The sequence below is a fragment of the Balaenoptera borealis genome (assembly GCF_965194805.1).
Source record: "Balaenoptera borealis genome assembly, chromosome: 1".
Taxonomy (NCBI): Eukaryota; Metazoa; Chordata; class Mammalia; order Artiodactyla; family Balaenopteridae; genus Balaenoptera; species Balaenoptera borealis.
In genome coordinates, this window is record NC_138860.1 from 147,263,702 (window position 1) to 147,289,621 (window position 25,920).

The 25,920-nt window shown below is 41.4% G+C and overlaps 1 long non-coding RNA gene across 1 annotated transcript; it reads left to right on the forward strand.

Moving 5' to 3' along the window:
* The first annotated feature begins 371 nt into the window (after window positions 1–371).
* LOC309613525 lies at window positions 372–22,803 on the forward strand. The gene is made up of 2 exons (XR_014235774.1): window positions 372–7,949; window positions 7,982–22,803. It is a non-coding gene; the product is annotated as an uncharacterized lncRNA (long non-coding RNA).
* The last annotated feature ends 3,117 nt before the right edge of the window (window positions 22,804–25,920 follow it).

Genomic DNA, 25,920 nt, shown 5'->3' on the forward strand with positions numbered 1-25,920 from the left:
TCTCACAGGTCCATCCAGACTTGCTTGGGTAGTAGATTGCAACTGAGGTTGTCAGGACGCAGGTGGAAACTAGGACAAGCTGATGCTATGCCTTTGGAAGAAAGGTTCCTGCTTCATGAAGCTATACTGTCCTAGACCATCTCACATGGAAAGAGAAGCCAGCTCTTCTATAGAGTAGTGTAACATTGGTCCCATTGGGTCCATGAACTCCTAACTTTTGGCTGTGATGAACTCATTCTGGTGTTGGTGTTTGTGCTTAGCTTAACTAGAGCTCACCTATCTGGATACTATCTCTACAGTGAATTCCTTTTTCTGTGTAGAGTAACTGAGTCTCTGAATTAACAAGAATCTCTAAAGCAAACTGAGATGGAAAGCCCTGCTTCTGGTTTTTTTTAAAAAGAAGCTTTGGCAAAAACTGTCAATCAGTGGTCACCAAAGGTGGGCGAACTTGAAACTTAGTCTCCACTAACTTGTCATAGACTGAAAAAAGTCTTCACAGCTTAATTTTGAATCTTATCAAGACATTCAGGTCTGAGCATATTTTGCAATGCACAACTTGGGCCCTCAGGTTAGGGGTGAGGTGAGAATGGCTTATCTCAAAGAACCCTCCATAGGTTAAAAAAGCACTAAAGCCTTAAAGGAACCCTCAAAGTTACCAATACCCTCCCAGGTCCATTTGCACCCATCACAGACGATTTGTGGTTTCATATGTCTTGCCTCTGGCAGAAAATATTTGATTACTCTTAGCTCTCATGACAATCCATTTATACTCCCACAAACAGTGTGGGAGGTGTTATAAAACAAAAGGACTCCCCATATCTCACATCCTCACCACCACTTTGCTCTCTTTGACTTTTTGCCAATCCTGCGGGTGTGAAATTGTATCACTTGTAAATGCCTCAAAGTTCACTTCCTAAAAATACGACAGGTGAAGTCACAGTGTGTTGGCTATAAATGGTGTGACTTTCAGAAATAGTAACTTAATTCTGAGAAAAAATTTCCATATAACAATATGCAACCTTCAACTTACATAGTAGTTGTGTTCCTGGAAAATTCTACATGTATTAAAACCATCCCATCTCCATTATGCGAGATGGAGTTAGATTTTAGACTTGGATAATTGGTTTTCTTCCCTTACTTCAAGGTCTGAGACAACTTAGTCACGTGGAATGCGGACAAAAATTCTTTTTTCTGTAGGACTCTGTCATGTGCCCTGCAAGACATCTAACATGGCTGTCTCCAGACTATGTCTGTAGCATCCTCCAGTTACTTTGACAACACATCCCTCCATGTATTTCCAAGACTTAGTGGCTATACCTACTCCACTGAGAATCAATCCTTTAAGGCATCGTATACCAGTATAACTGTAAATTGACATCTTAGTACAACTTTAGGAAGTTACTTGGTTCTTCTCAAATATGCCTGATTCTTGATTGTATTTTTCCTTTTTAGTATTCAAAGTTTGTTCTATCTTATTTCAGTAGATTTTCTATGCCTGATTCTGTCTTGTTTGCTTTTTTGTTTTTCCTGCTGCCTGTTAGCTACGGTGTCTTTTTCTTGGCATTTTTAAAGCTTTATCTGTGGAAATATTTTGCCGTCTGTTTAAGGTATGCTCCAGACCACATCTGCATTTGCTTCTATTGGGGACATAGGGGACAAGAATAAAGGCAAACCACTTTCTTTTTATTTGGAAAAGAAAACAAATTTTATTGTAGCTTATTAAAAGACTGCAGATATAGCATGATAAGTCACGAAGAATAAGATCACTCCAACCCAAGAAGATTAAATAAAAAACATAATTTGGAGGAAAAAGCAAACTGTAAAACTTCTACAATATACCATTTACACTGAAAAGTAATAACTATACAATTGTCATAGATACAAACATGTAGAAAATATCAGCACATAGATGGGAAGGACTAACTTCAGGATAGTGTCTTCTCTGGGGAAGGGAGTGATCGGAATGAGATGGTGCACTTGTGTAAAACATTAATTTTTTAAAAAGCTAAAAGTCAATATCAACATGTGTCAAATGTAGATTTTTGTTTGTAAACATAACTAAATTCTGTAGGTGTCTGAGGATCAGCTGGGTCAAAGTTCATAATGATTCACACTTTCAAAATGTGTGCCAACTGCATCCAACAGAATTGTGGTTACTGAAGATCATGCAGACATAGTAATGGCCTTTGGACTTTGAATTGCAAAGTTGACTTGCCCGATCTGGACAGAAAGCCGACCTGGACTGGGCCATATAGCTTGAAGTCTCACCTGTTCATGAGGTTCAGAAAGGCAGTAAAAGATCAGTATGGAGGTAGACCATCTGTCATAAAACACAACCAGGTGGGTGTTTAGTCCTGTGTTGAGACTGCTTACTGTCTGGGATGGAGTTGGCCTCTGGAGCAACAAAAGAGTGCACTAGAATCTGGGAGCCACTAGGGAGGGGGTTTGGGGCAGAATCCCAGAAGACCCAGGGTACCTGTATGTACACAAGAAGCTATGGAGTTCCCCACAGTGACCACTCTACCCCAACTTGGGCGGGGGTGTGGGGGGATAGCTCTCGGTGGTACACAACCTCTCTTGCTCTCTCTTTCTTTCTCTCTTTCTCTTTCTCTCTTTCTCTCTCTTTTTCTCTCTTTCTCTTTCTGTCTCTCTCTCATTCTCTCTCTTTCTCTTTCTCTCTCTCTTTCTCCCTGTCTCTTGCTCTCTCTCTCTTTATAAGTTGGAGAAGAGGTATGAGACCTGGGAGGATAGTAGGAATCACTCAGAAGTCAGGCTGGCATCTGTGAGCCTGACAGGGAGTTAGAGAACTGTCACTTCACACCAGTCACACAGCTCTCCATCTGAGTACTTTCCAGTGGTTATCACCACACTGCCTTCCCCAAATGCCTCCAACATAGCTCTCCAGGAGTCAGCCTCTTACCATGAAGCTCCTGCTGCCTTGGAGGCCATGGCTTTCATCACGGACTGGCACCTGCCTGACCACGGGCCATAGGTCATCATCTTTCCTGCATCTTCTCATGCAATGAAGGAGCAATGGCTGGCCAGCCTCTGAAGGCACATAGTTACTACTGGTGGAGGGCTCTCTGTTCCACGATGTGGTAGCTGGCTTAGAGATGGTAGCAATGGCATACCAATGACATACCACATCACCTGTGTCATCTTTCCCTGACTCCACCCCAGAACAACTCAATTTTCTATTTGTGACTGCTTTTGACAGTTAATTTTAGCTCCCTATCCATGAGTTTTTCTCCCTCCCACCTAGTGCTAAGAGGCAGGTTCCCCTTTCTACCTAATGAAAGCTGGCTTCCTTCTCTCTAAAGATATGTTTTGTCGTGATTTCAGGTTTGAGCTGGTTCTTCCAGTTCAACTTCTGAACTTTGTGTGGACCCTAACTGTCTTGGGTTTTTGCCCTGTGCTGCCTGTATGAACCAAAACTCTGGTCAACTGCACCTCAAACTCCCAGAGCAGATCCTTGCTTTAGCATTTGCTTCGTTGAACCTAGTTGTCCTTGAATGCTAAGTACAATGCTTACTTGCCAGTTTAGCTGAGCATTAAATAAAAATGCCCAACCTTTTAGGTGTTTGTAGTTTTTCTAGAATATCTAGTCTTCTGTAATACCAGAAATGGAAGTTGTAAAGTCTTTCATTTTCTTCTAAGGGGCTTTTTGACCTATGAGACATCTGTCACTTCTAAGTTGCTTTGATGCTTTTGTGAGCTCCTCCATAATTCTCAACACTAACTGGATACCATTTCCCTTCAATTCTACTGAAATTTTAAGGTCCAATCACATTAGAGGATAGAACTCTTAATGTGGATTTTATTAATACACAATCATTTAACACTTTACTATCTTATTCTTTCCATTAAACAGAAGAGTGTCCTATGTACTTGTTCTTGTCTCCCTTAGTTTCCCTCCTAGGGAACTGAACACTAAATGAATTCTACTTATGTCTGTCGTTAGAAGTCCTGTTTAGTACCCATTAGGACAGGCATTGGTGGTGTATCAGGCAATAATGGACTGGCAAATCTTGACTGACTTTTCATGAGTGCATGGAAGAAACCTCGATTGGCAAACTAGGACTGCTTTGAAGGTTGGAAAGAAGTCTTTGTTCTCACATTTTTCTGAAGTGAGAGAAAGTTTGCCCTATTTCCATCATACAGGAGAAGCCATATGATGCTTATTCTGTAAGTGGACCCTGAAGATGTGAATTTGATTGCAAGTAATTTATTTGGGAGATGTGGGAAAGCTGGTAGAATAGGGAAGTGAAAGGTGGAGAGGAAGACATCTAGTATTGGTGTATTATTATGCCAGCCACCACTGGAAACTAAGAAACTCTGGGAAATGGTATAGAATACAACTAGGAATTGTAACTGAGGTGCAAAAGGAGCTGGAGTATCCATTGCTGAGAGGGGCTCAAGTGGGAGGCTTCTAGCAGATGAGTGAGCAAAGTGGTGATAGCCAGGGATACGTTCCCCTCAGGACAAACCCCAGACAATGACCCAATATGGTGATGGTGTACAATGGTACAATCGTCACCCTAGGCAGGACTCAGCTAACAGGCTGTGAAGCTTTGTGAGGGGCTGGCAGAGACTGTTAGGTTAGCATGATGGTCTGATAGCACTCTATACCCAATCCAGCTTCCTTTACTCTTACACCACAGGTGTTGGTCCCCAATAAACCTTATGCAACCATAACTGTCAGTATCTGCTGCCAGAAGAGCGCAGTTTGTAACAACTTGCTTACTTGTGCAGGGCTGATTAGACTTTTCTATTGCCACCTAAGGTATTTCTGTTACACATGTTCAAACTTTGTCGCTGCTGGGATCATCAGGCACCCAGGTCTTGACAGGCCACGCATGTTGCATAGTTAGTTGGTGTATCAGGGTCTGCAGGGACCCAGCAACAATCCTGAAGTGGCTTTTCAAATGGAGCACACCGGTGTACACGATTAGCACATGTGTCTTGGGGCTTGCCAGAGGCTCCATTAGCATCCTCTTTCCAACAGACACTTCAAACCCCAGTGGATCTGCAGAGCATAAGGAGCAGGGAAGAGTGTCCCACAACCTGGATGGGCTGCAGAGCTTCTCTTGTTCTGAGCCCGGCCCTTAGCAAATCAGATAACTCACAGCTACCAGTTTAACTACTTGGAATTGATTCTGTTGTCTTCCAGCTGCTATTTTTGGATATCAGATGCTGAAAAGTCAATACTTCATTGTAAAGATCCTTTTTTTCCTGAAGTGTTTTATCAATCCTTCCTGGATTGATACTAATTTTCTTGTAACTCTCCTCAAGCCTCTTCATCTTTCAGTTTACTGTTTCCCTGTTTCAGACAAAAGCTTCTAGCATCTGTCTTCCTACAGTGGCTCCACTCAAAATCCCTAGGGTCTGCATTTGAATAGGTAAAAATCATTTATCCCCAGATGTTCTTGTACCAGAAATTGCATCCCTTCTTTATCTTCCTGCTCTTGGGGTCACTAGTATAGAGTGAGCAGTTTGGATCATGTGTGGTCTTTGAACTTCACTTCTGTTCCCCAGTCCTTGTTCTTGCCCTTTGATCTCAGGGAGCCACTGAATTACCCTGTGTAGAACTGTTCTTCTCCCTCATCCCATTTTCCTAAAGAGTGTTTTTGCGAACACTTGTTCCCCAGTTATTACTAGGAAATGTCTTGCCAATAGTCCTGACCTTATTCATAGTTAATCTCAAACTAGACAGTAGCTGAAGTGTCTAAATGCATGTTTCCAACTCTCACACTGCCAGACCCATTGAGGCCTTATCACTTACGTGATCCTTTCTAACAAATTCCATTCCCCATCCTCATAAACCTTAGTAACCTGGGGCAGATGGAAATGTGAAAAGAATATTTAAGAGTCCCAACTTGGATTTGGGAATCATAATTTATGTAAGAAATTGTATGATTCTAATTGGAGTCAACAGGATCCCAGGAATTTGCAGAGGAGGTAATCGGTAGATCTCACAGCACAGGGATGCCCAGGTCTTGTCTGATTAGGATGCAGGCCCACATTTAGGAAGACATGGCTGTCTCTTAGGGGTGCTCTGTCTCCTAGTCATCCAGGCAGCTTTGGGCAGTAGTCTGTGGTATGTGGGTAGCTTCTAGCAAGAGGAGGCCCTGGATGTGGGAAATACTCCACATGATTGGTTTCAAAAGTTTACCTTCGACCAGATACCAATATAAGTACGTGTGTGACTTAGCAACTTCTGCTGCCAGTGGTGTTTCAGTTTGAAGAATCAAAGATGGATCCTAACTGCTGATTCTGAATCACAGAAAATCAGGTAAAAGAAGGAGTGAGACAGACACCAGTTAGAATCTGCTGCCGAGTTCCCTGTTGCTGTGAGGCAGCAGTATGTGGAGTTCAGGCAGTGTCAGTAAGTGAAACCAAAGTCCCTATCCAAGAAAGCTATGTCTTAGTGGACCTTGTGAAGGTCTTAAGGGCAGATAACTTCACTGCCTGAAAACCCTGAGGTCTGGCATTTGTGTTCCTTCACTCTAGGTCAGTCTGAACTCAGGTAATGAGAAAGCGGCAGGTATACCTGCAAACCACATACATTGGCTTTGGGCACCTCTCGGTACCTTTGGAGGTTGAGGGTGGCAACGTTTTATCTAATCACTGTATGTGACTATAGAAAGAGACTCAGCATATTGGCCTAGAGACTGTAGTCCAAACACTGTTCCCTGTGGGCCTGGTGTAAAACTAAGGCTTTGGCTAAAGACATGTGGGCCCATAGTCCATCCTGCTTCCTGTTCCTGCTTATACCTATATCTTTGATGGGATTAAAGATTTCCTTTTTATAAGATTTTTTATTCCTGCCATCACTTTTTCTCTGTTAAGCTGCACTTCAGCTTACATCGCTGTGTAGATGCCATTGATCCTGTTCCCTTTTTCTATTCAAAGCTCTTATAAGAAAATGCTAACGATGCAGCTGTAGCTAAAACCTTTTACTTTATCCTAAAGCATAGAGCTTATTCCTCAAAATAGATCACCTCCCAGAAAGACAACTTTTCTCAGCAGGAATATTACTACTTAAATGTCTTGAATTTTCATGTAAATTGCCCTGTCACTTAGTTTTTTGTCTTTGTGAATTTGGTGAATTTTGAACAGAATGAGCCAATTCTTGGGCATGAAAATGAGGGAGGGGCCATGACAACCAATAGATGTGGCCTGAGGGCTAGGAACTCATTCCTTAGGTGAAACCAGGAACAAGTTTTCCAGATAGTTGCTGATACATAAACGACTAGGAATTCTAGGCCTTGTGTTTTTGACCTCTTGTGGGTATAACTCCACACCATCCATGTTGGAGAAAAGTTTGTATTTCAATACAGGTCTGCTCTCTGTATCTATAGTGACAATTTAATGTTTGGTGTACAGTCTTGATAAGAATTGTTCATTTCTTTCTCTTACAAAGGTTCAGGCTGTTGAGCACATGTAGGTGCTTCTATTTTGTCCTTTTGTGTGTTCATAACATCGCTTCTCTTCCTAGTGCCTTCTTTCTACTTCCATCACTTCAAAAACAAGAGTTTAAGAGCCTTTATTTCTAACTGTGGCTCTAAAGCTGCCTAACATTTGTCTGTGCTCTGGAAGTCGATGAGGATCTCCACTTAGCTGTCCCTAAAGCCAGCTCAGCTGTCTCTGAGCCTAGAGGAGCCCTTCAAAGTTTGCCTTCCCTGACTAGGGATCCATGTAGCCCTTTTCTTGAGAGCTTGATTCTCCAAGATCCTGCTCTTTCTTGGGAAAAGTGCCATCTAAACACTGAGGTAGGGTTTTTGTTTTTTGTTTTTTGTTTTATTACAGGCCTTAATAACACATTCTGGAATGATAGAGTGTGCAACAAGTTAATGTCACTGCAACACTCAGTATTCCCTTTTCTTAAAGACACCTTCATCCATCTTCAGCATTAGAGCCCTTTAAAACTTTTTCTTTTATTGATGGGTGTATGTTAGTATATCATCATGAGTTTGTTTAGGGTTTTCTCTGCATCATCATGAGCTTGTTTAGGGTTTTCTCTGCATTTTATGGTTAAAATGCAATGTATAAATTCTATTTAACAGCGAGCATTAGGTTTTGAGTAGAAGGAAAACATACCTGGCTTTAGGAAGAGAAACATACAAAAATGTTTGGCTTTATCTCATGGTATATGGTATTTAAATGAAAGAAACCACTTAGACTATGCATGGTCAAATATTTTTATGTCTCTGTACCCAGTTCCTGGCACAAATCTAAAACTCTTGGAATTTCCTGAGCGATAGGAGTGTCTTCTGTTATTTCTACCAACCCTTCTTGATCACACCTGAGTTCATGCTAATGAGGTGACTTAGAATAGTCCCCATAAAACAACCTTAGGAGGGGACTGGTCACCAGAAAGAAGTAATTAGAGGGTTGGATCTTTCATCTCTACCTAGTGACTTTCAGAAAAGGGAAGTGGGGGCTGGAGATTAAGTTCTATAACTCTTGAATAATGAGATCTGATGAACTTCTGCATTGGTGAACACATGGAAATGCTTGGAGGTTTGCATACCCAGACAGGGCATGGGAGCTCTGTGCGACTCCCTCTGCCCTAAACCTTACCCTATGCATCTCTTCAGTTTAACTATTCCTGACTTATATCCTTTATAATAAACTGGAAAGCATTAAGTATTGAGTTCCATGAACTAATCTAGCAAATTATTGAACTTGAGGGAGGGAGGGGAGTAGGAAAACAATTTATAGCCAAGTTGGACAGAAGTATGGGTTGCACCTCAACCTGTGACTGGTGTCTGAAATGGGGGCAGTCTTCTGGGACAGGGTCCTTTAACTTTTATCTGACAATAATTCCGAGTAAAAGGTGTCAATTGAGTTGTTGGACACCCAGTTGGTGTTGGAATTGTTTAATATCAGAGAACAACCCAGACAATACATGAAAAAAGATGGTCATGTTAATCCTATACTGAAAGCTAGGTTTGGACAGAGTTAGAAATGCAAGAATGTCTAAGCAAGACTTGTGGCAGACCCTTTCAGAACATGGCTTTACACTGAGCTTGTAAATGCCGTACATAGTTATATTTCTTGAAAAATGGAAGTGACCATTGTTCTCATGGAATGAAATGCTAGTTTTTTAGTCTGAGAATTTCATTCGGGGGCAGAAGTGCCCAGCAGCATATGACTCATCCCTATGGAATAAGAATGTTATTAATGGTTCAGTCTGAGGAATATTGGTAGCCTTGTCAAACTAACCAATTATACACATCATGCTAGACTGAACAGCATCCCTTAAAGAGCTACAAACAGTAGTTACTATGATGTGTGTGAAATCATTTCCTTCGTTGGTTCCTAACAATAGTTTGCAAGTTGGCTTTTGCAGACTTTTGATGGTATGTAACCTGCTGCCTTGCAAGACAGATCAGCATTTTTAATCTTTGATCAAGGCATCTAAGGTTGGGCCATAAGATATAACACTTCACTTCTTCCTACCAAAAATTTAGTGTCATTTATGTCCATGGTGTGAGACTAATGTACTGAGTTAATGAATCCTAAACTTGAGCAGGTGGATATACATAAATGTTTCCATCCCACTGGAAACTCCATGATTGTCTTGCATATCGCACTAAATGCTGTAGTTGCATTTATTTTGTACCTTCATAGGATTAGGATTCAATCTTAAAGATTGTCTCATGCATGTGCTAAATGAGATCCATGAGTGTCCTTTGAGCCCTGAGTACATCTTGTCTTGCCAACATATCTTATTGACTGTGCCTATTGGATACACGGACTTCTGTGTTGGGCACCCTGAGATAGTTCATTCCTATCCAATTAGTTCAAGCAGCTTTGAGATTCCATGTCTCTTCACTAGAAAGCCTAATTCTGGACTTTTTCTTAAGAAAACCAGGAGAAAGTAAATGGAGAAAAGGCATTTGTAACCCTCTGTCAAAGCTCATCTGAGGTGGATACTGGTAGAAGCCCTAATTATGATTGAAACCAGCAGCACAGACAAAGCCTGCACCTATGACAGGAGATACCTTGTGGGGCTCATACCTTCATCTTGCTGGGATATCTGCATCCTTTGGGTAACCACCTCCTCTCCTGTTGTAAGTTTTCAGAGTCCTACCCAGCAATAATTATTTCTCCTTCCCAACCCCTTTCAGAAGGAAGAGTGTAGCTTCAGCCTGAAAAACATAGGTCTAGCAGTCAATCAGTTTGATCATAAAATTAGTGATTGACAAAGTCTCCTAATCCAAACCTTCCTAAGTAGAAAACTGAGACATTCTCATATTTTGAGAATCTCAGTTGAAAAGCCTAATGTTTCCTGTTTATGAACTCAAAAAATTTACTGGGCACAGATATAAATGAGTTACATGATCAGTGGCTACCTGAAAGAAGGTAGATCAGTGGTAAAAAGCTAGAAGGTAGATCAGTGGTAAAAAGACACCAACAACTACCACTACCTCAGAGGATGGAACAATCCTAAATGTCTTGCTAGCAGGGAGAAGAAAATTTCCAGAATATTATATGCTAAGAGTAAGTGTCACAGAGGGCTGTTTCCTGTAGGTAAAGACATGGACACCTGGAGTTTGGACCTATAACAAGCTTTCCTGGTTGGTGTTAGTATGACAGGTTTCGGAACTATTTCTGTGGCAGGTAGCTGAAAGCTTGGCATGGGGTGGCCATGTCTTGGGAGATGATAGGAGATACTTTATAAGTGCCTGAACAGACTCATGTGCAAGTACAAAATCCTGACCCTGGAATAAAACCATGTGCTGTCCTGGAATCTGGGTGGTGGTGATGTGATTAAAACTGAGGGCAATCTATAAGGGCTGTACAGAGTCTTAAGAGGGTGAACTTAGTAGCTGTCCCATAGGTGAGTGGTCTATCACTAACTCTGGCCGTAAAGTGGCAATTTATCAGGCTCAGCTAACAAGCAGGAGATAGAGCCCTGTGGGCCATGAGTAGAAGAGTTGCTCAGGGCTAGATGTTAGGCTTCTGCATTTCCTCTTGGGCTCACTTGATGCACTGTGAGTCGTCTAAGATAGGTTATTAGGAAACCATTTTGGGGACATCCTTACTCTAGTCCAAAACTCTGGAGAGATTCCCAAACATTCTATTTTTTCCTTGGAACCCAAGGACAATGTGGCAAAGCTACATCCAGAAGGCTCTAATCATTGGGTCTTGTATAGATCCTAAGTGGAGTTGTACTAGAATGTTCACCCTGGGAGTTCTTGGAGGGAGTAACATGCCCAAGCTTCAGCTATTCTCATGAAATGCTTCCTCTTTACTACTTTTGGAGTTCTCTTAATAGCTATGAACATCGACATGTAACTCCCTGTACCATCTGCTCTGCCAGGAGAGCCTTGGGCAGTCCCATAGTCTTCAATCCCAGAAGGCTTCCACTATCTAGGCTCTCCATATCCCAGTCTCAAATCTTCCCCTTGTTGGTGCTCACTAATGTGGAAGTTGTACATATCTCCTTGTTGGTTGTTCCTAAAATCATTGCTTCCTAGCTTCTACCCCCTCCAGGCCTAGAACCCTAGTGTTCTCCCAACCTGTGGTGGTGGCTTCCAGGAGTACCTGGCTTTCTCTTCTCCAAAATATTAAAGACTATTTTATCTTCTCTGTAGTTCTAAGCAGGGTTTATGCCTCAAACTAGACTTAATATTTCTGAGGCATTTTATTGACTCATTTTAGATATTTCCAACTTCTGATGTCTGGGTTAGGATAACAGCAGCCCATGTTCACAATACCAGTTTGAATCTAAATCCAAAAACAGTCCAGCTACTCTAACATGTGAATGTAGAATAAGCCTCTCTCTGACTCCAAGTCCTCTATTTATTTGCTTTACTAGTCAAAACCAAATGTGTGACTGACACCCTCCATTCAAGAAACCCAGCTACCTTGAGGTTGATGCCTGGAGGAAAATGCTATTAGAAGTTTCCATGGGTAATTGACACTTCTATTGGCTAGGTGAGTTTAGACAAACCTGTAGACAAACTCCCCAAGCCACACTATCAACCACACTACTTCTCTTGTTTGTTAAAATATAAAACAGAAAAAGCATACAAATAACATGTAGACCTCAATAGTGCTGTGGAGGGTCTTTGAAGCTTCTAGTCTGAGGTGAACTGGCCTCTCCTTCACTTTTGAAAGCTCATGTACCCTCCACTCAACTCATCTAGTCTCTGAAGACTTTGGCTGTTGAATGAAAATGTGTGGATAAATTGGGATTTTGAAGAAATAAGTGTAGGGAAATTGCTACTTAAGTGATGAGAAAACAAAGTATAAACTAATCCCTCCCATAGTAGATGGAATATTTCCTACCATGGCTTCCTGTAGCTCCTGGAAGCCTAATAGTTTTGCCATATGATTCTTTTGTCTTTGACTGGAAAACTTCCCAGATTAAAATATAATCATTACAGAATAGCTTTCATTCCAGTGAATGTCAGAAGTGACATTCTCTAATATTTTTTTTTGCAACAACTGGAGTCTCAGCTATGTGGCCAGCATGACCAGACTAAGCTTTTTATCTCTGAAAAAGGAGTTCCTATGAGTACAGTTATATCTTCATGTTCTGAAGGCATCCTTGGCAAGAGGCTTGCATTCCAGGATCCTTGGCTCATGGGGAATTGGCGAGTAGACCAGCTCATTCTGGCAATTGCCTCTTGCTCTCCACCACCACTACCACCCCCGCTTAGATGGTGTGATGGTTGCCATGCTGAGCCCTGGCCCTTACACCTGGGAAGTCCCCTACCTTCTGCTCTTGAGGACTTCCATCTTGCTTGTTTTGGGCCTTTCCTAGGTGAGTCACTCTTACCAGGGTCCTGAACTGGTAAGTGGTAAGTTGTCTCCTGTTTCTCTTTTAACTCTTTAAACTGCTTCTGCTTCATCACCATGGAAACTATTCTACTATGAAGATGCATGATGATGCAGAAAGAATTAGAAGCAGTAAGTCACTCACAGTAAAACCACATTTTGGCTAAACTTCACACCAGGGCAACTCACCCTGCCCCTCTGATCATTTTCCTTTCTCACCCTCCCAAGTAGGACAGGTTGTCAGAACTTAGTCGGCCTCTGGCAGTTTTCAAAAATCCTGCCAGTTTTAAGATGAAACATATTCTGTCCCAGGACTAGGCTCTTCCTACCCACTGTCTTCAGAGAGCCATCTTGCTGGTGGTGCCCCCTCTCTGCATGACTCCCCTCCCGCTGTATACATGAGCCAGTAGTAAACCCATGAATTATTTGACGACTGACTCTAGTGTTGTATCCTCTGTAAAGAGAAAGCATCAGACCTGGTGGAGGACCAAGGTGAACCAAAACGAGGCCCTCTGTACCTCAGGAAGAACTGCTATTGTGATCACTTTGAAGACATTCTTCAACTGTCCTCTTTGAGGGCTCTGGGATTGGCTTCTGAGTTGTTTTTCTATGATCTTTAGCTTGGACAATAAGGATGATGGTTCTTGGGATTTCAAACTTTGCAAATCTGCCCTTTCTTGTTACTCCAAGTCTTCATGACTGTTTTCCAATATTAGAGGTTGGAGGTGTTGCCTTTACAACTGCCAGACCTTGTGTATGCTCTGGATCCTTCTCCTGTGTGGATCTGAGTTGAGTTCCTTGTTCTTAAATTGTACAGTTTTCTGGATACACAGGTCTAGTGAAATAACCTAGCCAAGGGTTCAGGCATCTGTGATAAATCAGATTTGAGAACTCAATTCTATGCTTCAGTCTTTTCCATACTCAAGAACTACACCTTTAAAAAAAAAAACAAAAGCCCAAGGGGCTTCCCTGGTGGCGCAGTGGTTGAGAGTCTGCCTGCTAATGCAGGGGACATGGATTCGAGCCCTGGTCTGGGAAGATCCCACATGCTGCGGAGCAACTAGGCCCGTGAGCCACAACTACTGAGCCTGCGCGTCTGGAGCCTGTGCTCCACAACAAGAGAGGCCGCGATGGTGAGAGGCCCGTGCACCGCGATGAAGAGTGGCCCCCACTCGCCACAACTAGAGAAAGCCCTTGCACAGAAACGAAGACCCAACACAGCCAAAAATAAATAAGTAAATAAATTAATTAATTAAAAAAAAAAAAACTAAAACAAAAAACTACACCTTTAACATTTTCGTGGGTAGGAAAATAGAGACTCCAGCCTGTAAGGAAGATCTAAATGGGAAGGATCTTTGAGCAAGCTGAAACAGGCCGAACATCCCTCAGACTGTTCTGTCTTGCATAATATTAAATGATGGCTCTAAACATATACATAGGCTTTTCATCTGAAAAGGAATATATTAGAAGCTGATACTATTTATCTTCATGGTATTGATTATGCAAATAAAACAACATTAAATGTTTACTAGTGACTTTCAAAACAAGTGATAATTTATGAAAGTTTAAATATTCCTTCTCTATACAGAATCCAAATTGTCTGATTCTTATCCACTCAATTCTCAACATTTGAAAATCTCTCTTTTACCCAGTAAATAGTCCAACCCTGTTCCCCAATGATAGTGCTCTGTTATCACTGCTGATAATTCCATTAACACAGAATGAATGAACCAAGAGAACCATGGGAAAAAGTATGGAGATTTGAACAATGCTTCAATGACTGTTACCACAATTGTATAGAAAAGAAACTAAAGGCTTAGAGGTTGTTACTGCCCTTGAATAAGCAGTAACCACACCACACGAGGGCTGAGAACATTATCTCAGCCTGGCACTGTATTAGCCAGGGACTACAAGAAAAAGCAAATAGCATAGTCAAATTGGGACAATTCAGTGAAGCCCTTATTGACAAAGGGATGAGCTGGCAGAGGAGAATGCAATAACCCAGAGCTAGTAGTAACCAAAGACTTAACAACCAAAGATGTAACACCCGAGGCTTACAGGAAAAAGGAGGTGTGTATACTAGATTTGGGAGGGAGGGGTCGGCTACCTTGTGAGAAATAGGAACCTTTTGTTGATGGATGAAACTTCTGTTCACCAGGGGGTGCCAAAGGAATAATTGCCCTGATAGTCCCCTTTTCCCTGTTGACATCTTGCTAAGACTCCCCCCTGACCCAAATCAGATCACTGAGCAGTCCTGTAGGAAAAATGTTACAGGTTAGTCTCCTAACAGGGAACAGAAAGCAGGTTACAGAGTGGCAAGCAGAATATATCCAGCATAGGCACATAATAGCTTTCTGATACAGTCTTAGCAACTCAAGTGCAATTTTCAAGCATAAGTTTAGACCCTCCTAAAGGTAGCCATATCAATAGGTTGCAAATAACTCTGAAAAGCTTATTCATTCTTGCAACCTGTCTTTCCAGCTTCAGCTGCCATATACTGTATCTGCAGTTTGTCATATCCTACTGGGACTAGTTTGAAAGAATCTCTTAAACCACTTGCTTGAACATTTTTGATGTGCTCCTCTAATCTTTATTTTTTATCCCAAAGTTTCATATCCAGCAAAAGGCAAGACTTGGCTTCCTTTCTTTGATACTGTGAGGGTCTTTCAGCTTATTTATGTTCTTCAGGTACAAATAAGTCAATCTTGGCATCATCTCTCATCTATGGCTCTACTTTCCATGATGTCCTTACATGTTTAACAAAGCCTACACTTAACAGTGTTCCCACTATAAAAATAAGCATATCATCACCCTGCATTTCATGGTATGTGTTGGCATCTGGTGGGCGATGGATTGCATCAGTACTGCAACATCAACCTGAGTTGGTATATATTCCTTCATATAGGTCATACTAGCCATAAAGTTGAGCCACATGTACTAATAGGGGTGGAGTGGGAATCCTGACTCTCTGAAATCCAAGTTGGTGGCTGCCTTTGGGTGGAGGGCAGCAGTAGAGGAACAAAAATCCAATTATCCATAAAGGTCTCTGGCACCTGTTCCTTTAATAAATAAAAATTTGGTATCAGTTATAGATAAACCACATCTTGAATTCTGAGGTAACTGTTAAAACTAAAAATGTTGGTGTTTCAAGTTATATTAGGAAATAATCCTTAGTTTTTAACAATTGTGTGAACACTTAGGTCTCTTGTCCCCCTTATCCCTCAGCACAGGGCACCAGTAGCTACTAGTGACCCAGGTCCTCTCTCTTCGGAGTAGAGGTGGTTGTGTCTTATTTTAGGACTATACAGACCATTGGATGGAAGAACTGAGCTCGCTAGACTTAAATATTGCCAAGGAGCAACTAAGAGCTCACACTGATCCTGTAGTTCCATGAGATCTTGACCTGTTAAGGGATAACTGAAGTATCCGTAATAGTCTGGAATACATAGGATACTTTCAACTTGTATATAACAGAAATAAATCCTGTCAGACAGCGATGAGGTCTGCACAGATTTGGAAAAGAGCACTCTTCTGTAAGAGGGAATTCTCTTGACTTTGGTAGTTTTCAGAGAGGCTACTTTATCCTGTCTCCTATTAAAGATTCCTTGGGACCCACCTTGAACTACCTGTTCCTTACATCTGGCTAACATCTGGTATTGCCACATGAGTCATTGGGTTTTATTTTCTCTCATAACTAAGAAGACACTGGTTGGGTTAAAATCTTCTGGGTCCTGATGAGGATCCAGTAGTTCAGTGGGAGGATCCTCACTCCAGGACCTTCATGGGAGCACTGGAAACAATCTGAAATTTCTTTCACCAGATCAGAATAAATTATGAAGCTGTTTCAGACCCAAGAAGGAATTTAGAAGTTCAAAAGTTTTATTGAGGTTAACAACTAAAAGACAGAGGGAGGGACAGGATCAGGTAGAGAGAACCTTTACACGGTTTACACCTTTACACTGTTTTACAGGTCTAACACTTGTGAAAAGAAGTGGGGAGGAGGACTCAAATAGGGAGGGCTTCAGGACTGCAGTGCAACTTAGAAAGTTTCAGGCAGCCCAACAGGGAGCTCCAGCACAAGGACTGCCTCTAGAAGAATCTTCTCTGAATGGAAATGACCAGGCCCTATTTCTCCCACAGTGCCCAATTACTGGGTAGGAACTTTTGGGAAGAACATGGCCTCAGCTTGAACACTATTGGGTCCTGGAGGAGCTGCAGCTGGAAGTCAGTTTTTCTGGATGGGAGATCTGAGGAGGGTACCTTTGTGGCTGCCACATAAGCTAGAGTGGAAGACACTACATGACAATATTACTGACTTGCCAAGAACTACTGCATATGGTAAATTGAGCAAAGTAGCCAGACAGGATTTCTTTGCATAGGTCTAGACTAGAACATGGGGCTGTCAAAACTGAACGTAGAGTTTAGCTACAAATCCCCAGTTGGCAGGGAGAGGGATCTCTGAATTGAGAATTACCTTTTGGAATTGACCCTTTCAGCCCAATGAGGGACAAACTTTTATATAAACTCCTCTGCTTAGTCACTGGACATGGGTTGCTCACCTAAAGGGTTTAACCTTAGGTAGCATAGCTCCCTGCTGCAGAGTTTCACCCTGGAGGAGTTGATGGCTGAAGGCTGTCTACTGAGTACCTTCTCTGCAGCTGGGCAGTAAGCCCTCCAAGGGAGGGGATCTAGGTGGTGCGTCTTGGTGTCTATCACAGCCAGTGTCTCATCCATAGGGAAGATTGGCCAAGTTAATCCATGTTCCTTGAGCTGTTTAGGGAAAGATTACCCTTGATATCAGCCAATGGCACAGATGGAAAATACCTACATCCATCCCCAGTGTGATAGTATCTAGGGAAAATCAGTGTTAAGGCATTACAGTAGTTAGACTTCAGTTATACCACAAGACTGCCACTGATTTGCAAAAATGAGCCCTGTAGTATTCTGAATAGCTAGCACAAGTGGTCTAGTGTGTGCAGTGATAAAAGGAGGATGGTCACCGAGACACATACCATGAGATAAGTGTTGCTAAGTGGGCTTGTTAGAGCTTCCCTGGGAACAGCTTGCTATGTGAACCCAAGTAACTACAGCCACAAGAGGCAAGAAATTTATTCCAGTCCAAAGCATAGATACTAGGGATGGTTGAAAAAGACATGGTATCAGCCCCCTGATTTTGATACAAGGGGCCAGGGATACTTAATATACATATAAATTCACATTTAAAAAGTAATATATGGATAACAGAATATGAGGATATGTTTAGCTACAAATAATGAAGTGACTCTAACGTATAGCTAGTTGAAGGATAGATTGAGATTTCAGCCTCCTTGAGACCATACACTGGCGAGCTCTCACACTGAAATGGTATTATTAGCCAGTCTACTCATAAGCTGTAAGCAGCAAGATTTGAATGGACAGATTCTGAGCATGCCATAGACGTAGCCCAACTGCCATTTTCTAAGTTCTCAATTCTATATTTGACCTAACTTTTCTTTCTTACCTAGAACATCACTTAGTTCATTAAAAACTACTGACTCTTGGGTATAGGCTCTTTACCAGTCATGGCCAGAGAGAAGATGTGCTTTGCAATCAATAGTTGTGAAGTTTTGTAAAAAAAAATTGAGATTGGGGTTGAACCATGATTCTGATTTTTGAAGGATATACTTATTAGTTTAGAATCACAAGTGGTGACAACAGACCACAGATTGGTCACTAATTCCTTTGAACAATTTTCATAATTTGGAGGGGATATATCCTTTAAGTATTTTCAGCCCATTGTGGGCCTTTATTCTTTAAATGCAGTATTTTTTCCTAATTGCCAGATCCTGATGCACAAGATGAGGATTCAGTCAGTGGGTACATACTGTGTATCAGCAAACCACCATAGATCTGGTGATATGCTGACATGAGAAATATCCCTGAATGGATTTCTCCATCCCTAGTTCCATCCCAAGGTCATTTTAGCCTTGGTCAATTTGGAATATTTCATTGGAAACTAGAATTGTTAGTACTTCTAAACAATAACTTTAAAAGCTGTGCAATACAATGCACTTTAAGCTTTAAAACGTTGACCACATTCTATTCTACTAAAAGAAGGGACAAACAGATCATCCTATTTGGTGACCTAACCCCCTTTCTTTGAAGCCTGAGGCTTCAACTCTCTGAGAAATAGAAGTATCAAAGGTGGCCTTAAGGAAAGGAGGGCCTGGACTAAGGCTAGGTTGGTCTGAGCTCAAGTTCCATCACCCATTGTTCTAAATATTATTGGAAAAGTTGTAAGCTGAATGAAGGAACATGTACTAGCCCCATTCATATCCAGGCTGTTGGAGGGCTGAGGTTATGGCAGGCTGCAGTACATCCTAGATGGACTGGAAGTGCAGGACCCCAGGGGAGACCATTGAACCTTAATGGGACCAGAGTCGTGGTATGCTACAGATACAGAAACCTTAAAGGAGCTGTCAGAAATTTGGGTAGTGACTGAGAGATCTAGTTAGGATTCCATGCAAGATGGCTTGGCTCATGTGTAGTACCAGTTAATGTACTCTCTTCTCCTGACATACTTTCACTGGTAAATTGGGAGAGTGAACAACTAGACCACCATCCTGTGCAAGGGACCTTGTTCTCTACCTACCATCAGTGGTGAGATTCTCATTGTAAGCCAGTTGGCAAGTGATGCAATCCCAAAATCCCATCTAATTACTGCTCTCTTGTTCACTCTTCCTAGTACTGTTGCAACTTGGGTTCCCCCTAGGTTGCAGATCAGAGATGAATACTGATATGCAAGATGTCTTTTGGGTAACATTGTACCACAAGTTCTCCCTCTGCCCTTTCCTGCTTCCTTCTACACCATTCTAGAGGCATAGATTCCAAAAGAGCCTCAGCTATTCACAAGGGAAACTCTAGAGCTAGAATGCCTTTTGGATTTGTTCTGAATGAATTTACATGGCCATACCTTTATCTTGCCAGGTAGGTTGGTCACTGGCTGCAGGTCAATCTGGGAAGATACATGACCTTAGGCATGAGGTGGCCCTCTGCAGCTGAAACAATACATGCAGGGGCTTATAAGGGCTGCCTGTACCACACCCAGAAGCAGCACGCCCTTTGTGGAAGGATCCTGCACTGGATCAGTGCCCACTATACAGTGGATGCAGTTTCTTCCACTGAAGGCCTCATGGCATCACTGCTAGGGCATGGTAAATATTCTGTCTGGAGGCGAAGTCTGAAAATAAAGTAAGAAAAAGTGGTAACATCACACTTCTGGTGACCTTTATAAACTAGTTGGCAATTTAGAAAAACTGGCAGATTATTCCAAACTGGATTAACATAATATATACGTATACAATATGTAGAAAGACTCTTGGCTTTGCATCGTTTCTGGTGGGTCGTGTATACCAACTGATCTCTAGTCTATAGTGTCTTATCCCATGGCTCATCCAGGATGGGTCCAACGCCTGAGAGCTGATTTTTAAAGCTTGACTTGGGTTACTGATGTCAATGGATGGAATGTTTCAGGAATCAACCTGGCTGACTTTTGCCCCTATGGCCAGAAAATTCACATGGAAGAATATAACCCCTTCCTATTGTTACTAGACAGAATAGAATACTACTGGCCTGTCTATAATCCCATTCCTCAAAGACAAATGGTCATACTTAGTATTCCAAACTGTGGTTACCTTAGTCTGAGTTCTCCCACAGGAGCAGAGCCTGAAACAAGGATACGGGTGCAGGTGGTTTAAAGCAGCTAAAGTAGGTAGTGTGAAGGGATGAACCCCAATATAAAGGTACATGGTGAGGTCCTGACACAGTGCACCTTTACCTTTGCTCTCCCCTTCTCTGAGCTTCAGAGTCCATACCCAGAGATTTCCTGGAGCCTCAGCTGAGGTGCTTTATACTCTGAAATCTATAAAACTATGCTAAGAAATGTTGCCTAGAAGACCAGATCACAAACAGCATCCTTTTGTTTCACATGTCACTGTATTTGGCATCTCTCCTCAGTCACTTATTAGTGAGTGTCTCTAACACAAGGCTTTATATTTTCAGATTTTTCTAAAGATGCTCACCAGTCCTAGAATGAACTTAAATCACTGGGCCCCTATCAGTTGCTTTTGGCTATATGAAATTAACAGAACCAACCAAACTTAAAACCACAGGTATTACTGAGGACTTAGAAGGTGGGAAATATTGTGTTACATTCCAAGGGATAAGATTGATAATTGTGCCCTTGCCTTGAATTCACCTTGCAGTCCTCTTTAAAATAAGAAGAACTGGCAATCTTGAAGATTCTGTGTATGAAATATGAAATATAAAATGTCTGGAAGATTCTGTATCCATCACTGATCTTGGATTAACAGCAAGTAAACCTGATTCAGAACAGGGTATTGTAACAGGGACATCATTTGCTTCAAGTCCCTTTGCAAATAGATCACAGGTTGAGTTTAGGGGTTCACAATGATCCCAAGTGTCCCATTGTATTCTCAGTTGTTGGGTAGAAGTCACTTCTGTACTCAGAGTAGGAATTGTGTATCTGGACAATTAAAACCATTCATGATTTCCATTGTAGGTTGTGCTGGTCACTATGACTGGGGGCATGCAGTTCAGAGTTCGATCTCATATTGTAAAATATCCTGATTTTTACATGTTTATCTGTACTTTTTTTACCCTTTGAAAGGACCAAATTGGCTTGAAACAATGGTAGGAAGGTATACAAAACTGTAATTTAGGACAGAAATCTGGTACTGGTTTTAAACCATGTAAGAACTAGGCATGGTAAAACATGTCTCCACAACAAACTGAAAATACTGCAAGAAATGGTAGTATTTTCTCAACCTTAGTATTTACATCAGTTTGTATAACACCAGGTCCTGTAAGTAACAGATGCCAAATGGGATTAAAGGTGCAAAGATCTGGAGCGAACTGCTTGCCTAAAAGGAGATATGATAGAAGACTGGGAAGGCAGGGAGAGCCAAAAGTCTGTTGTAGGTGAGACCCCAGTGAAGAAAGAAAAGATTGCATAGAGGTATCCAAGACAGCTACACAGTTTAAGGAAAGTTTGAAAATGCTGTTTGGGAGCACTTGATTTGTCAAAAGTTACCCTGTTAACCAAGAAATAGTCTACCTTAGTATTCCAGCCATGTTGTCCTTAGGTGCAGCCCTTGGGAGATGTGGCCATGGTATAAATGTAGATAGGATTTCAAAGAGCAGGAAAGCCCCAGATGTAGTAACCAGTCATGCTTAATCATTGGCTGTGAGTAGCCTGGGGAGAGAGTGGCCTTGGTATGAATGCTTCAAGGAACCTAGAGGTGTGGGAACTGGAGGTTATAACTACCCTCCTTACAGGACCTTCTCTTGCTGAGTCTGCCAGTACAGTCAAGTGTTCCTGTGTCTTCAGCTGTGGAAAACCATAACATAGGGAAGCCTGGTGAGGTTATTCTTAACCAGTGGCTGGATAAATCAAGAACATTTATTGAGAGCATAATATAATAATACAGGGAGAGTCTCTTCAGAAATCCAAATTTTTACTCCAAAGGAATGAAACCATGTGCTTACCAAGTAGTTTACATGAAAGAGACTAGAAGAATCCTTATTCCAGAATCATAACATGCCATAATTTTATTTAACCACTGCTGCTCATCCTCCAAAACTGGCCATGGTTATCTGACTTCTTACTCTAGGAACTTATGATCCCTATTCAAAGAGAATAGGATTAACATTGCGTCCTTGCCTCTCTGGAATATTCCTGGAGAGATAAAACTTTCCATTATATAATTCAGTTGACTGATCATTGTGATTATCTGGACATGGTGGCCGAAAGAGTTCCCGAGAGAAATTCATATGACATCAACCCAGACCACCTCTTGATCTGGTATCATAATAATCCCAGGGTAAGGAAATTTACAGATCTTGAGATATTCCTGATTAAAGGTATTAACAGTTTCTTCTAGCATCATTTAAGGTTCTAGTCAATGAGGTGAATGAAAGGGATCAAAAAAAAAAAAAAAAGTGAAGAAGCTAGAATGTAGGCATGGTACCAGAATGTGTAATTGAAACAAAAATGCTCAGTCATTGGTAGAACCTTAATACTCTTTCCTCGGCCTGTGGGAAAGAACTATCATCATGGAAATGACCAAATGAAAGATTCTCAAACTTACCCTTGAATGGCAAAGATAGAAAAACAAATATTGCATCCTGGAAGGAATAAGTTAGATCTAATTTTCAGGTCCTGTTGTATCAGATAAGGTTTCAACCAATGGATGCCCACTATGTTTCACTCATCATTGTAAGTCCTATGAATTTTTGTGAGATACTCAGTGAATGCAAGAGAAATACCTTTGCCATCAAGCATAATGTGATATAGACTGAACATAGGTAAATTCCCTCATCAGTTAGAGTGTTCACACTGTAAATGGAGTAAGATAAAGGGAGTCAGGCATGCCAGTGTGTAATAATAAAAGTTTTAAAACAGGCAGTGAGGGTTGAATTCAATGAAGGGACTCTGACCCAAAAGTAAGAGGGAGCAGTAAGCAGGTAGTTATTAGGAGGAGGCAGACAGGAGCCAGGTTTTCATGATCAGGAAGCAGAACAACTCCCAGACATTCCCAGAAGATGAGAGGTTGGAGTTGTTATCCATCTGTTTTTGTTCATTATTGAGAATTGTCACCATGGTTGTTCAACTTTCTATGCAAAATATAAACAGCTGATACCTGCAGAATTTGAAATTCATCACTTTCTGACCTAAGTTTTCTAGCCATCTGCTATACTAGGCAAAATGAATTTGTGTGTTATCCATCCATTTGAAAAAATCCAACTACCTTGAGGCTGGTGCCCAGAGGGAATTAGCTACTAAATTGATCCACTGCCGTTTATTCCTTGACTGGATAATCATTCAGATTCTGACTTGTTAGGCTGGTTAGCAAATGCTTTTCTACTTCAACTTTTTATTAAGCATGCAGGAAAACATGAAATCAATTTTTGAATTAAGTGCTTTTGCTCTTTTCTGTGGTGATACATTGGAGCATTCTGATCTATTGAGAGGGAACCTGGCCTCTTTCTCCTTCACTTTACCTGTTTTTTTTTTTTTTTTTTTTTTTTTCTATCCAACATTTGAGAGGACATGCTTCTATAGTCATGGTAGGGATTGTAAAAACCAGATAATTAAATCCATTCTTGATTTCCATAATAGAATATGTCTGAAAGCCACAGTTCAGTTTCATCTCATGAAATACCTTGATTTTTAGATGATTATCTGCACTTCAGTCTATCCATTTAAAGGACCAGATTGGCTTGAAAGGCCCTGATCCTTACATTAGTTTGTATATCATAAATTCAGAACCCCTCTTGGACTTGCTATCATTATAATCATAGGAGGAGGGAGTTTACAGATCTTGAGGTAAATGTCTGATTACAGGGATCAACAGAGAAGCCTCCCAGCATCAGTTAAGGTTCTAGACTTTGAAGTGAAAAAATACATCAGAAAACAGAATTGGGGATGTTGGAATGTAGAAATATAAAACCCACCAGATTGGGACTTCCCTGGTGGTTCAGTGGTTAAGAATCCATCTGCCAATGCAGGGGGCACGGGTTCGAGCCCTGGTCTGGGAAGATCCCACATGCCGCGGAGCAACTAAGCCTGTGAACCACAACTACTGAAGCCCGCACACCTAGAGGCCATGCTCTGCAACAAGAGAAACCACCGCAGTAAGAAGCCTGTGCACCACAGTGAAGAGTAGCCCCTGCTCGCCACAACTAGAGAAAGCCCACATGCAGCAACAAAGACCCAAAGCAGCCAAGAATAAATAAATAAATTAGTAAAAAAAAAAAAAAAAGGAAAAGAAAACAAAAATAAAACCCACCAGATGACTGTCCCAAGAAAGGCCCAGTGGACACTCTCATTACTGAAGCAATAAGAAATATACTGTTGGGAAGGAACTAGAGTCATTGAGAAACACAGTGGTAGCTGTTCTCTATAGGTTCGGGTTGATAGTAAGAAATTGCATTACAAATCTAGACTCTTCAAAGGCAGTGAGGATGATACTATCAAGAATAATAGAAACTAGGTGGCAGTGCTTAACCATCACAAGGAAGGATGGACAACCATAATGAGAGGCAAGATTAACAGGGCAGACATAAGAGTTAAGAAAATGGCAAATAGAACAAGACATCCCTAAGGACAAGACAGAATGATGTACAGACTACCAAAGACATTGCTCAGCATATATAACCAGAAGAAATCAAATATGGATGAGGCTCAGGGCAGTCATAATGGGCATGACCTCTTGCCAAGTTTCCAGATGTAAGCTCCTTTTCAGACCTAGAAATCAAGACTAAGGAGAACATGATCATCCTCTGGATGAAAGACCCTCTAACACTATGGCAAATGTACCTGGTTATGATTTCCCATTTCTTCCCCAAAGGGCCTAATCCTGCATAGCTGGGATATCAATACTGATATTTTTTTCCCCAAACATTTCATGGCTGAAGCACAGGTCCCAATACAACATTGATATCTGGAGATCCACAGCATAATCATGACACTCCTGTTAAAGAAGGTGGAAATTGGAAGAAGATGTTGGACCACATCATTAATGAAAGAAGATGTTGAGACCAGGTAATCAGTGGAGTCCTGGCCAAGCCTCACTGTCCGCAGACCACCCCAGTGGTAATTTCCCTGGTACCTGACTGCATAATCAGTATGAAAATGATTGGTCTCCAGCACACTTCAAATCATGTTTTTTTAGCTTGTGTGTGTCCTAATGGAGAAGAGCAAAATGGAAGACTGTAAATCTTGACTTTGGTCAAGATAGAAGATCAAATACTGCATCCTGAAAGGAACTGGCAAAGACTAGTTAGACCTAATTTTTAAGTCTTGTTGTATAAGATGAAGATTCAGTCAATCACTGGGTGCCTATGTGTCAGATACCACTGAGTCCTGGTGACACTCAGTGGACTCAAAAGAAATCCCTGCCATCAGGAAGTTCAAAATATTCTGAACATAAATGCTCTAGTCCATCAGAGACTATAAATGGAACAGGATAAAGAGGGATTCAGGCATGCCAGCAGGCAAGGATCTAACTTTTAAAATGGTTGGTCAGGGTTGAATTCACTGAAAGGGAGGGGAGCGAACAAACA